This window comes from Pseudophryne corroboree, chromosome 5 (genome assembly GCF_028390025.1).
Source record: "Pseudophryne corroboree isolate aPseCor3 chromosome 5, aPseCor3.hap2, whole genome shotgun sequence".
NCBI lineage: Eukaryota > Metazoa > Chordata > Amphibia > Anura > Myobatrachidae > Pseudophryne > Pseudophryne corroboree.
The window spans coordinates 162,488,051-162,501,047 of NC_086448.1; positions in this window are offsets into that span (position 1 = coordinate 162,488,051).

A 12,997-nucleotide genomic window follows, 5' to 3' on the forward strand; every position below is an offset into this window, starting at 1 on the left:
AAGCCTGAAAAATGGGGTTTCTTTGGCACAGGATCCCAATCCTGGAAAATAGGGTCTCTTTGGCACAGGATCCCAAGCTTGAAAAAAGGGTTGTCTACGCCACAGGGTCCGAACCCTAAAAAATAGTGTCTCTTCGCTACAGGGTCCGAAGCCTGAAAAATGGGGTCTCTTTGCCACAGGGTTCCAAGCCTGAAAAATGGGTTGTCTCTTTGCCACAGGGTCCCAAGCCTGAAAAATGGGTTGTCTCTTTGCCACAGGGTCCGAAGCCTGAAAAATGGGGTATCTTTGCCACAGGTTCCGAACCCTAAAAAATTAGGTCTCTTTGCCACAGGGTCCCAAGCCTGAAAAATGGGGTATCTTCGCCACAGGTTCCGAACCCTGAAAAATGTGGTCTCTACGCCACAGGGTCCGAATCCTGAAAAATGGGGTCTCTTCACTACTGGGTCTGAAGCCTGAAAAATGGGGTCTCTTTGTCACAGGGTCCCAAGCCTGAAAAATTGGGTATCTTCGCCACAGGTTCCGAAGCCTAAAAAATGGGGTTTCTTTGCTACAGGAGCCCAAGCCTGAAGTAGTGCTGTAAGCTTACCTTGTTAAAGGCTAAAAGATACATTTTCTAACTTACAACATAAAATTAATATTGCGTTGGTCCATGGTGGCTGTGCCACTACCAGTTCTCAAAGAACCGGTAACCTCATCGCCTGGAGGCCACGCCCGATAGCCATGCAATAACAGCCACGGGTAAAAAAGGGGTTTCTTTGGCACAGGATCCCAAGCCTGACATATGGGGTTTCTTTGGCACAGGATCCCAAGCCTGAAAAATGGGGTTTCTTTGGCACAGGATCCCAAGCCTGAAAAATGGGGTCTCTTTGGCACAGGATCCCAAGCCTGAAAAATGGGTTGTCTACGCCACAGGGTCCGAACCCTAAAAAATGGGGTCTCTTCGCTACAGGATCCGAAGCCTGAAAAATGGGGTCTCTTTGCCACAGGGTTCCAAGCCTGAAAAATGGGTTGTCTCTTTGCCACAGGGTCCCAAGCCTGAAAAATGGGTTGTCTCTTTGCCACAGGGTCCGAAGCCTGAAAAATAGAGTATCTTTGCCACAGGTTCCGAATCCTGAAAAATGGGGTCTCTTCGCTACAGGGTCTGAAGCCTGAAAAATGGGGTCTCTTTGTCACAGGGTCCCAAGCCTGAAAAATGGGGTATCTTCGCCACAGGTTCCGAAGCCTAAAAAATGGGGTTTCTTTGCTACAGGATCCCAAGCCTGAAGTAGTGCTGTAAGCTTACCTTGTTAAAGGCTAAAAGATACATTTTATAACTTACAACATAAAATTAATATTGCGTTGGTCCATGGTTGCTGTGCCGCTACCAGTTCTCAAAGAACCGGTAACCTCATCGCCTGGAGGCCACGCCCGATAGCCATGCAATAACAGCCACGGGTAAAAAAGGGGTTTCTTTGGCACAGGATCCCAAGCTGACATATGGGGTTTCTTTGGCACAGGATCCCATGCCTGAAAAATGGGGTTTCTTTGGCACAGTATCCCAAGCCTGAAAAATGGGGTCTCTTTGGCACAGGATCCCAAGCCTGAAAAATGGGTAGTCTACGCCACAGGGTCCGAACCCTAAAAAATGGGGTTTCTTCGCTACAGGAGTCGAAGCCTGAAAAATGGGTTGTCTCTTTGCCACAGGGTCCCAAGCCTGAAAAATGGGTTGTCTCTTTGCCACAGGGTCCGAAGCCTGAAAAATGGGGTATCTTTGCCACAGGTTACGAACACTGAAAAATTAGTTCTCTTTGCCACAGGGTCCCAAGCCTGAAAAATGGGGTATCTTCGCCACAAGTTCCGAACCCTGAAAAATGTGGTCTCTACGCCACAGGGTCCGAATCCTGAAAAATGGGGTCTCTTCGCTACAGGGTCTGAAGCCTGAAAAATGGGGTCTCTTTGTCACAGTGTCCCAAGCCTGAAAAATGGGGTATCTTTGCCACAGATTCCGAAGCCTAAAAAATGGGGTTTCTTTGCTACAGGATCCCAAGCCTGAAGTAGTGCTGTAAGCTTACCTTGTTAAAGGCTAAAAGATACATTTTCTAACTTACAACATAAAATTAATATTGCGTTGGTCCATGGTGGCTGTGCCACTACCAGTTCTCAAAGAACCGGTAAACTCATCGCCTGGAGGCCACGCCCGATAGCCATGCAATAACAGCCATGGGTAAAAAAGGGGTTTCTTTGGCACAGGATCCCAAGCCTGACATATGGGGTTTCTTTGGCACAGGATCCCAAGCCTGACATATGGGGTTTCTTTGGCACAGGATCCCAAGCATGAAAAATGGTGTTTCTTTGGCACAGGATCCCAAGCCTAAAAAATAGGGTCTCTTTGGCACAGGATCCCAAGCCTGAAAAAAGGGTTGTCTACGCCACAGGGTCCGAACCCTAAAAAATAGTGTCTCTTCGCTACAGGGTCCGAAGCCTGAAAAATGGGGTCTCTTTGCCACAGGGTTCCAAGCCTGAAAAATGGGTTGTCTCTTTGCCACAGGGTCCCAAGCCTGAAAAATGGGTTGTCTCTTTGCCACAGGGTCCGAAGCCTGAAAAATGGGGTATCTTAGCCACAGGTTCCGAACCCTAAAAAATTAGGTCTCTTTGCCACAGGGTCCCAAGCCTGAAAAATGGGGTATCTTCGCCACAGGTTCCGAACCCTGAAAAATGTGGTCTCTACGCCACAGGGTCCGAACCCTGAAAAATGGGTTCTCTTCACTACAGGGTCTGAAGCCTGAAAAATGGGGTCTCTTTGTCACAGGGTCCCAAGCCTGAAAAATGGGGTATCTTCGCCACAGGTTCCGAAGCCTAAAAAATGGGGTTTCTTTGCTACAGGATCCCAAGCCTGAAGTAGTGCTGTAAGCTTACCTTGTTAAAAGCTAAAAGATAAATTTTCTAACTTACAACATAAAATTAATATTGCGTTGGTCCATGGTAGCTGTGCCACTACCAGTTCTCAAAGAACCGGTAACCTCATCGCCTGGAGGCCACGCCCGATAGCCATGCAATAACAGCCACGGGTAAAAAAGGGGTTTCTTTGACACAGGATCCCAAGCCTGACATATGGGGTTTCTTTGGCACAGGATCCCAAGCCTGAAAAATGGGGTTTCTTTGGCACAGGATCCCAAGCCTGAAAAATGGGGTCTCTTTGGCACAGGATCTGAAGCCTGAAAAATGGGTTGTCTACGCCACAGGGTCCAAACCCTAAAAAATGGGGTCTCTTCGCTACAGGGTCCGAAGCCTGAAAAATGGGGTCTCTTTGCCACAGGGTTCCAAGCCTGAAAAATGGGTTGTCTCTTTGCCACAGGGTCCCAAGCCTGAAAAATGGGTTGTCTCTTTGCCACAGGGTCCGAAACCTGAAAAATAGGGTATCTTTGCCACAGGTTCCGAACCCTGAAAAATTAGGTCTCTTTGCCACAGGGTCCCAAGCCTGAAAAATGGGGTATCTTCGCCACAGGTTCCGAACCCTGAAAAATGTGGTCTCTGCGCCACAGGGTCCGAACCCTGAAAAATGGGGTCTCTTCGCTACAGGGTCTGAAGCCTGAAAAATGGGGTCTCTTCGCCACAGGTTCCGAACCCTGAAAAATGTGGTCTCTACACCACAGGGTCCGAACCCTGAAAAATGGGGTCTCTTCGCTACAGGGTCTGAAGCCTGAAAAATGGGGTCTCTTTGTCACAGGGTCCCAAGCCTGAAAAATGGGGTATCTTCGCCACAGGTTCCGAAGCCTAAAAAATGGGGTTTCTTTGCTACAGGATCCCAAGCCTGAAATAGTGCTGTAAGCTTACTTAGTTAAAGGCTAAAAGATACATTTTCTAACTTACAACATAAAATTAATATTGCGTTGGTCCATGGTGGCTGTGCCACTACCAGTTCTCAAAGAACCGGTAACCTCATCGCCTGGAGGCCACGCCCGATAGCCATGCAATAACAGCCACGGGTAAAAAAGGGGTTTCTTTGGCACAGGATCCCAAGCCTGACATATGGGGTTTCTTTGGCACAGGATCCCAAGCCTGAAAATGGGGTTTCTTTGGCACAGGATCCCAAGCCTGAAAAATGGGGTCTCTTTGGCACAGGATCCCAAGCCTGAAAAATGGGTTGTCTACGCCACAGGGTCCGAACCCTAAACCGCTACAGGATCCCAAGCCTGAAAAATGGGGTTTCTTTGGCACAGGATCCCAAGCCTGAAAAATAGGGTCTCTTTGGCACAGGATCCCAAGCCTGAAAAATGGGTTGTCTACGCCACAGGGTCCGAACCCTGAAAAATGGGGTCTCTTCGCTACAGGGTCCGAACCCTGAAAAATGGGGTCTCTTTGCCACAGGGTCCCAAGCCTGAAAAATGGGGTCTCTTTGCCACAGGGTCCCAAGCCTGAAAAATGGGGTCTCTTTGCCACAGGGTCCGAAGCCTGAAAAATGGGGTCTCTTTGCCACAGGGTCCGAAGCCTGAAAAATGGGGTATCTTCGCCACAGGTTCCGAAGCCTGAAAAATGGGGTTTCTTTGCTACAGGATCCCAAGCCTGAAGTAGTGCTGTAAGCTTACTTAGTTAAAGGCTAAAAGATACATTTTCTAACTTACAACATAAAATTAATATTGCGTTGGTCTATGATGGCTGTGCCACTACCAGTTCTCAAAGAACCGGTAACCTCATCGCCTAGAGGCCACGCCCGATAGCCATGCAATAACAGCCACGGGTAAAAAATGGGGTTTCTTTGGCACAGGATCCCAAGCCTGACAAATGGGGTTTCTTTGGCACAGGATCCCAAGCCTGAAAAATTGGGTCTCTTTGGCACAGGATCCCAAGCCTGAAAAATGGGTTGTGTACGCCACAGGGTCCGAACCCTGAAAAATGTGGTCTCTTTGGCACAGGATCCCAAGCCTGAAAAATGGGTTGCCTACGCCACACGGTCCGAACCCTGAAAAATGGGGTCTCTTCGCTACAGGGTCCAAAGCCTGAAAAATGGGGTCTCTTTGCCACAGGGTCCCAAGCCTGAAAAATGGGGTCTCTTTGCCACAGGGTCCGAAGCCTGAAAAATGGGATATCTTTGCCACAGGTTCCGAACCCTGAAAAATGAGGTCTCTTTGCCACAGGGTCCCAAGCCTGAAAAATGGGTTGTGTACGCCACAGGGTCCGAACCCTGAAAAATGGGGTCTCTTTGGCACAGGATCCCAAGCCTGAAAAATGGGTTGTCTACGCCACAGGGTCCGAACCCTGAAAAATGGGGTCTCTTCGCTACAGGGTCCGAAGCCTGAAAAATGGGGTCTCTTTGCTACAGGGTCCCAAGCCTGAAAAATGGGGTCTCTTTGCCACAGGGTCCGAAGCCTCAAAAATGGGGTATCTTCGCCACAGGTTCCGAAGCCTGAAAAATGGGGTTTCTTTGCTACAGGATCCCAAGCCTGAAGTAGTGCTGTAAGCTTACCTTGTTAAAGGCTAAAAGATACATTTTATAACTTACAACATAAAATTAATATTGCGTTGGTCCATGGTGGCTGTGCCACTACCAGTTCTCAAAGAACCGGTAACCTCATCGCCTAGAGGCCACGCCCGATAGCCATGCAATAACAGCCACGGGTAAAAAATGGTGTTTCTTTGGCACAGGATCCCAAGCCTGACAAATGGGGTTTCTTTGGCACAGGATCCCAAGCCTGAAAAATGGGGTTTCTTTGGCACAGGATCCGAAGCCTAAAAAATGGGGTCTCTTTGGCACAGGATCCCAAGCCTGAAAAATGGGTTGTCTACGCCACAGGGTCCGAACCCTGAAAAATTGGGTCTCTTCGCTACAGGGTCCGAAGCCTGAAAAATGGGGTCTCTTTGCCACAGGGTCCCAAGCCTGAAAAATGGGGTCTCTTTGCCACAGGGTCCGCAGCCTGAAAAATGGGGTATCTTTGCCACAGGTTCCGAACCCTGAAAAATGAGGTCTCTTTGCCACAGGGTCCCAAGCCTGAAAAATGGGGTCTCTTTGCCACAGGGTCCGAAGCCTGAAAAATGGGGTATCTTCGCCACAGGATCTGAAGCCTGAAAAATGGGGTTTCTTTGCTACAGGATCCCAAGCCTGAAGAAGTGCTGTAAGCTTACTTAGTTAAAGGCTAAAAGATACATTTTCTAACTTACAACATAAAATTAATTTTGCGTTGGTCCATGGTGGCTGTGCCACTACCAGTTCTCAAAGAACCGGTAACCTCATCGCCTAGAGGCCACACCCGATAGCCATGCAATAACAGCCACGGGTAAAAAATGGGGTTTCTTTGCACAGGATCCCAAGCCTGACAAATGGGGTTTCTTTGGCACAGGATCCCAAGCCTGAAAAATGGGGTTTCTTTGGCACAGGATCCCAAGCCTAAAAAATGGGGTCTCTTTGGCACAGGATCCCAAGCCTGAAAAATGGGTTGTCTACGCCACACGGTCCGAACCCTGAAAAATGGGGTCTCTTCGCTACAGGGTCCGAAGCCTGAAAAATGGGGTCTCTTTGCCACTGGGTCCCAAGCCTGAAAAATGGGGTCTCTTTGCCACAGGGTCCGAAGCCTGAAAAATGGGGTCTCTTTGCCACAGGGTCCGAACCCTGAAAAATGAGGTCTCTTTGCCACAGGGTCCCAAGCCTGAAAAATGGGGTCTCTTTGCCACAGGGTCCGAAGCCTGAAAAATGGGGTATCTTCGCCACAGGATCCGAAGCCTGAAAAATGGGGTTTCTTTGCTACAGGATCCCAAGCCTGAAGTAGTGCTGTAAGCTTACGTTGTAAAAGGCTAAAAGATACATTTTCTAACTTACAACATAAAATGAATATTGCGTTGGTCCATGGTGGCTGTGCCACTACCAGTTCTCAAAGAACCGGTAACCTCATCGCCTAGAGGCCACGCCCGATAGCCATGCAATAACAGCCACGGGTAAAAAATGGGGTTTCTTTGGCACAGGATCCCAAGCCTGACAAATGGGGTTTCTTTGGCACAGGATCCCAAGCCTGACAAATGGGGTTTCTTTGGCACAGGATCCCAAGCCTGAAAAATGGGGTTTCTTTGGCACAGGATCCCAAGCCTAAAAAATGGGGTCTCTTTGGCACAGGATCCCAAGCCTGAAAAATGGGTTGTCTACGCCACAGGGTCCGAACCCTGAAAAATGGGGTCTCTTCGCTACAGGGTCCCAAGCCTGAAAAATGGGGTCTCTTTGCCACAGGGTCCGAAGCCTGAAAAATGGGGTCTCTTTGCCACAGGGTCCGAAGCCTGAAAAATGGTGTCTCTGCCACATGGTTCCATGCCTGAAAAATGGGGTCTCTTTGCCACAGGATCCCAAGCCTGACATATGGGGTTTCTTTGGCACAGGATCCCAAGCCTGAAAAATGGGGTTTCTTTGGCACAGGATCCCAAGCCTAAAAAATTGGGTCTCTTTGGCACAGGATCCCAAGCCTGAAAAATTGGGTCTCTTTGGCACAGGATCCCAAGCCTGAAAAATGGGTTGTCTACGCCACAGGGTCCGAACCCTGAAAAATGGGGTCTCTTCGCTACAGGGTCCGAAGCCTGAAAAATGGGGTCTCTTTGCTACAGGGTCCCAAGCCTGAAAAATGGGGTCTCTTTGCCACAGGGTCCGAAGCCTGAAAAATGGGGTATCTTTGCCACAGGTTCCGAACCCTGAAAAATGAGGTCTCTTTGCCACAGGGTCCCAAGCCTGAAAATGGGGTCTCTTTGCCACAGGGTCCGAAGCCTCAAAAATGGGGTATCTTCGCCACAGGTTCCGAAGCCTGAAAAATGGGGTTTCTTTGCAACAGGATCCCAAGCCTGAAGTAGTGCTGTAAGCTTACCTTGTAAAAGGCTAAAAGATATATTTTCTAACATTCAACATAAAATGAATATTGCGTTGGTCCATGGTGGCTGTGCCACTACCAGTTCTCAAAGAACCGGTAACCTCATCGCCTAGAGGCCACGCCCGATAGCCATGCAATAACAGCCACGGGTAAAAAATGGGGTTTCTTTGGCACAGGATCCCAAGCCTGACAAATGGGGTTTCTTTGGCACAGGATCCCAAGCCTGAAAAATGGGGTTTCTTTGGCACAGGATCCCAAGCCTAAAAAAATGTGGTCTCTTTGGCACAGGATCCCAAGCCTGAAAAATGGGTTGTCTACGCCACAGGGTCCGAACCCTGAAAAATGGGGTCTCTTCGCTACAGGGTCCGAAGCCTGAAAAATGGGGTCTCTTTGCCACAGGGTCCCAAGCCTGAAAAATGGGGTCTCTTTGCCACAGGGTCCGAAGCCTGAAAAATGGGGTATCTTTGCCACAGGTTCCGAACCCTGAAAAATGAGGTCTCTTTGCCACAGGGTCCCGATCCTGAAAAATGGGGTCTCTTTGCCACAGGGTCCGAAGCCTGAAAAATGGGGTATCTTCGCCACAGGTTCCGAAGCCTGAAAAATGGGGTTTCTTTGCTACGGGATCCCAAGCCTGAAGTAGTGCTGTAAGCTTACTTAATTAAAGGCTAAAAGATACATTTTCTAACTTACAACATAAAATTAATATTGCGTTGGTCCATGGTGGCTGTGCCACTACCAGTTCTCAAAGAACGGTAACCTCATCGCCTAGAAGCCACGCCCGATAGCCATGCAATAACAGCCACGGGTAAAAAAGGGGTTTCTTTGGCACAGGATCCCAAGCCTGACATATGGGGTTTCTTTGGCACAGGATCCCAAGCCTGAAAAATGGGGTTTCTTTGGCACAGGATCCCAAGCCTGAAAAATTGGGTCTCTTTGGCACAGGATCCCAAGCCTGAAAAATGGGTTGTGTACGCCACAGGGTCCGAACCCTGAAAAATGGGGTCTCTTTGGCACAGGATCCCAAGCCTGAAAAATGGGTTGTCTACGCCACAGGGTCCGAACCCTGAAAAATGGGGTCTCTTCGCTACAGGGTCCGAAGCAAGAAAAATGGTGTCTTTTTGCCACATGGTTCCATGCCTGAAAAATGGGGTCTCTTTGCCACAGGGTCCGAAGCCTGAAAAATAGGGTATCTTTGCCACAGGTTCTGAACCCTGAAAAATGAGGTCTCTTTGCCACAGGGTCCCAAGCCTGAAAAATGGGGTCTCTTTGCCACAGGGTCCGAAGCCTGAAAAATGGGGTATCTTCGCCACAGGTTCCGAAGCCTGAAAAATGGAGTTTCTTTGCTACAGGATCCCAAGCCTGAAGTAGCGCTGTAAGCTTACTTAGTTAAAGGCTAAAAGATAAATTTTCTAACTTACAACATAAAATGAATATTGCGTTGGTCCATGGTGGCTGTGCCACTACCAGTTCTCAAAGAACCGGTAACCTCATCGCCTAGAGGCCACGCCCGATAGCCATGCAATAACAGCCACGGGTAAAAAATGGGGTTTCTTTGCACAGGATCCCAAGCCTGACAAATGGGGTTTCTTTGGCACAGGATCCCAAGCCTGAAAAATGGGGTTTCTTTGGCACAGGATCCCAAGCCTGAAAAATTGGGTTTCTTTGGCACAGGATCCCAAGCCTGAAAAATGGGTTGTGTACGCCACAGGGTCCGAAGCCTGAAAAATGGGGTCTCTTTGGCACAGGATCCCAAGCCTGAAAAATGGGTTGTCTACGCCACAGGTTCCGAACCCTGAAAAATGGGGTCTCTTCGCTACAGGGTCCGAAGCCTGAAAAATGGGGTCTCTTTGCCACAGGGTCCCAAGCCTGAAAAATGGGGTCTCTTTGCCACAGGGTCCGAAGCCTGAAAAATGGGGTATCTTTGCCACAGGTTCCGAACCCTGAAAAATGAGCTCTCTTTGCCACAGGGTCCCAAGCCTGAAAAATGGGTTGTGTACGCCACAGGGTCAGAACCCTGAAAAATGGGGTCTCTTTGGCACAGAATCCCAAGCCTGAAAAATGGGTTGTCTACGCCACAGGGTCCGAACCCTCAAAAATGGGGTCTCTTCGCTACAGGGTCCGAAGCCTGAAAAATGGGGTCTCTTTGCTACAGGGTCCCAAGCCTGAAAAATGGGGTCTCTTTGCCACAGGGTCCGAAGCCTAAAAAATGGGGTATTTTTGCCACAGGTTCCGAACCCTGAAAAATGAGGTCTCTTTGCCACAAGGTCCCAAGCCTGAAAAATGGGGTCTCTTTGCCACAGGGTCCGAAGCCTCAAAAATGGGGTATCTTCGCCACAAGTTCCAAAGCCTGAAAAATTGGGTTTCTTTGCTACAGGATCCCAAGCCTGAAGTAGTGCTGTAAGCTTACCTTGTAAAAGGCTAAAAGATACATTTTCTAACTTACAACATAAAATGAATATTGCGTTGGTCCATGGTGGCTGTGCCACTACCAGTTCTCAAAGAACCGGTAACCTCATCGCCTAGAGGCCACGCCCGATAGCCATGCAATAACAGCCACGGGTAAAAAATGGTGTTTCTTTGGCACAGGATCCCAAGCCTGACATATAGGGTTTCTTTGGCACAGGATCCCAAGCCTGAAAAATGGGGTTTCTTTGGCACAGGATCCAAAGCCTGAAAAATGGGGTCTCTTTGCCACAGGGTTCCAAGCCTGAAAAATGGGTTGTCTCTTTGCCACAGGGTCCCAAGCCTGAAAAATGGGTTGTCTCTTTGCCACAGGGTCCAAAGCCTGAAAAATGGGGTATCTTTGACACAGGTTTCGAACCCTGAAAAATTAGGTCTCTTTTCCACAGGGTCCCAAGCCTGAAAAATGGGGTATCTTCGCCACAGGTTCCGAACCCTGAAAAATGTGGTCTCTACGCCACAGGGTCCGAACCCTGAAAAATTGGGTCTCTTCGCTACAGGGTCTGAAGCCTGAAAAATGGAGTCTCTTTGTCACAGGGTCCCAAGCCTGAAAAATGGGGTATCTTCGCCACAGGTTCCGAACCCTAAAAAATGGGGTTTCTTTGCTACAGGATCCCAAGCCTGAAGTAGTGCTGTAAGCTTACCTTGTTAAAGGCTAAAAGATACATTTTCTAACTTACAACATAAAATTAATATTGCGTTGGTCCATGGTGGCTGTGCCACTACCAGTTCTCAAAGAACCGGTAACCTCATCGCCTGGAGGCCACGCCCGATAGCCATGCAATAACAGCCACGGGTAAAAAAGGGGTTTCTTTGGCACAGGATCCCAAGCCTGACATATAGGGTTTCTTTGGCACAGGATCCCAAGCCTGAAAAATGGGGTTTCTTTGGCACAGGATCCCAAGCCTGAAAAATGGGGTCTCTTTGGCACAGGATCCCAAGCCTGAAAAATGGGTTGTCTACGCCACAGGGTCCGAACCCTAAAAAATGGGGTCTCTTCGCTACAGGGTCCGAAGCCTGAAAAATGGGGTCTCTTTGCCACAGGGTTCCAAGCCTGAAAAATGGGTTGTCTCTTTGCCACAGGGTCCCAAGCCTGAAAAATGGGTTGTCTCTTTGCCACAGGGTCCCAAGCCTGAAAAATAGGGTATCTTTGCCACAGGTTCCGAACCCTGAAAAATTAGGTCTCTTTGCCACAGGGTCCCAAGCCTGAAAAATGGGGTATCTTCGCCACAGGTTCCGAACCCTGAAAAATGTGGTCTCTACGCCACAGGGTCCGAATCCTGAAAAATGGGGTCTCTTCGCTACAGGGTCTGAAGCCTGAAAAATGGGGTCTCTTTGTCACAGGGTCCCAAGCCTGAAAAATGGGGTATCTTCGCCACAGGTTCCGAAGCCTAAAAAATGGGGTTTCTTTGCTACAGGATCCCAAGCCTGAAGTAGTGCTGTAAGCTTACCTTGTTAAAGGCTAAAAGATACATTTTCTAACTTACAACATAAAATTAATATTGCGTTGGTCCATGGTGGCTGTGCCACTACCAGTTCTCAAAGAACCGGTAACCTCATCGCCTGGAGGCCACGCCCGATAGCCATGCAATAACAGCCACGGGTAAAAAAGGGGTTTCTTTGGCACAGGATCCCAAGCCTGACATATGGGGTTTCTTTGGCACAGGATCCCAAGCCTGAAAAATGGGGTTTCTTTGGCACAGGATCTCAAGCCTGAAAAATGGGGTCTCTTTGGCACAGGATCCCAAGCCTGAAAAATGGGTAGTCTACGCCACAGGGTCCGAACCCTAAAAAATGGGGTCTCTTCGCAACAGGAGTCGAAGCCTGAAAAATGGGGTCTCTTTGCCACAGGGTCCCAAGCCTGAAAAATTGGTTGTCTCTTTGCCACAGGGTCCGAAGCCTGAAAAATGGGGTATCTTTGCCACAGGTTACGAACACTGAAAAATTAGGTCTCTTTGCCACAGGGTCCCAAGCCTGAAAAATGGGGTATCTTCGCCACAGGTTCCGAACCCTGAAAAATGTGGTCTCTACGCCACAGGGTCCGAATCCTGAAAAATGGGGTCTCTTCGCTACAGGGTCTGAAGCCTGAAAAATGGGGTCTCTTTGTCACAGGGTCCCAAGCCTGAAAAATGGGGTATCTTCGCCACAGGTTCCGAACCCTAAAAAATGGGATTTCTTTGCTACCGGATCCCAAGCCTGAAGTAGTGCTGTAAGCTTACCTTGTTAAAGGCTAAAAGATACATTTTCTAACTTACAACATAAAATTAATATTGCGTTGGTCCATGGTGGCTGTGCCACTACCAGTTCTCAAAGAACCGGTAACCTCATCGCCTGGAGGCCACGCCCGATAGCCATGCAATAACAGCCACGGGTAAAAAAGGGGTTTCTTTGGCACAGGATCCCAAGCCTGACATATGGGGTTTCTTTGGCACAGGATCCCAAGCCTGAAAAATGGGGTCTCTTTGGCACAGGATCCCAAGCCTGAAAAATGGGTAGTCTACGCCACAGGGTCCGAACCCTAAAAAATGGGGTCTCTTCGCAACAGGAGTCGAAGCCTGAAAAATGGGGTCTCTTTGCCACAGGGTCCCAAGCCTGAAAAATTGGTTGTCTCTTTGCCACAGGGTCCGAAGCCTGAAAAATGGGGTATCTTTGCCACAGGTTACGAACACTGAAAAATTAGGTCTCTTTGCCACAGGGTCCCAAGCCTGAAAAATGGGGTA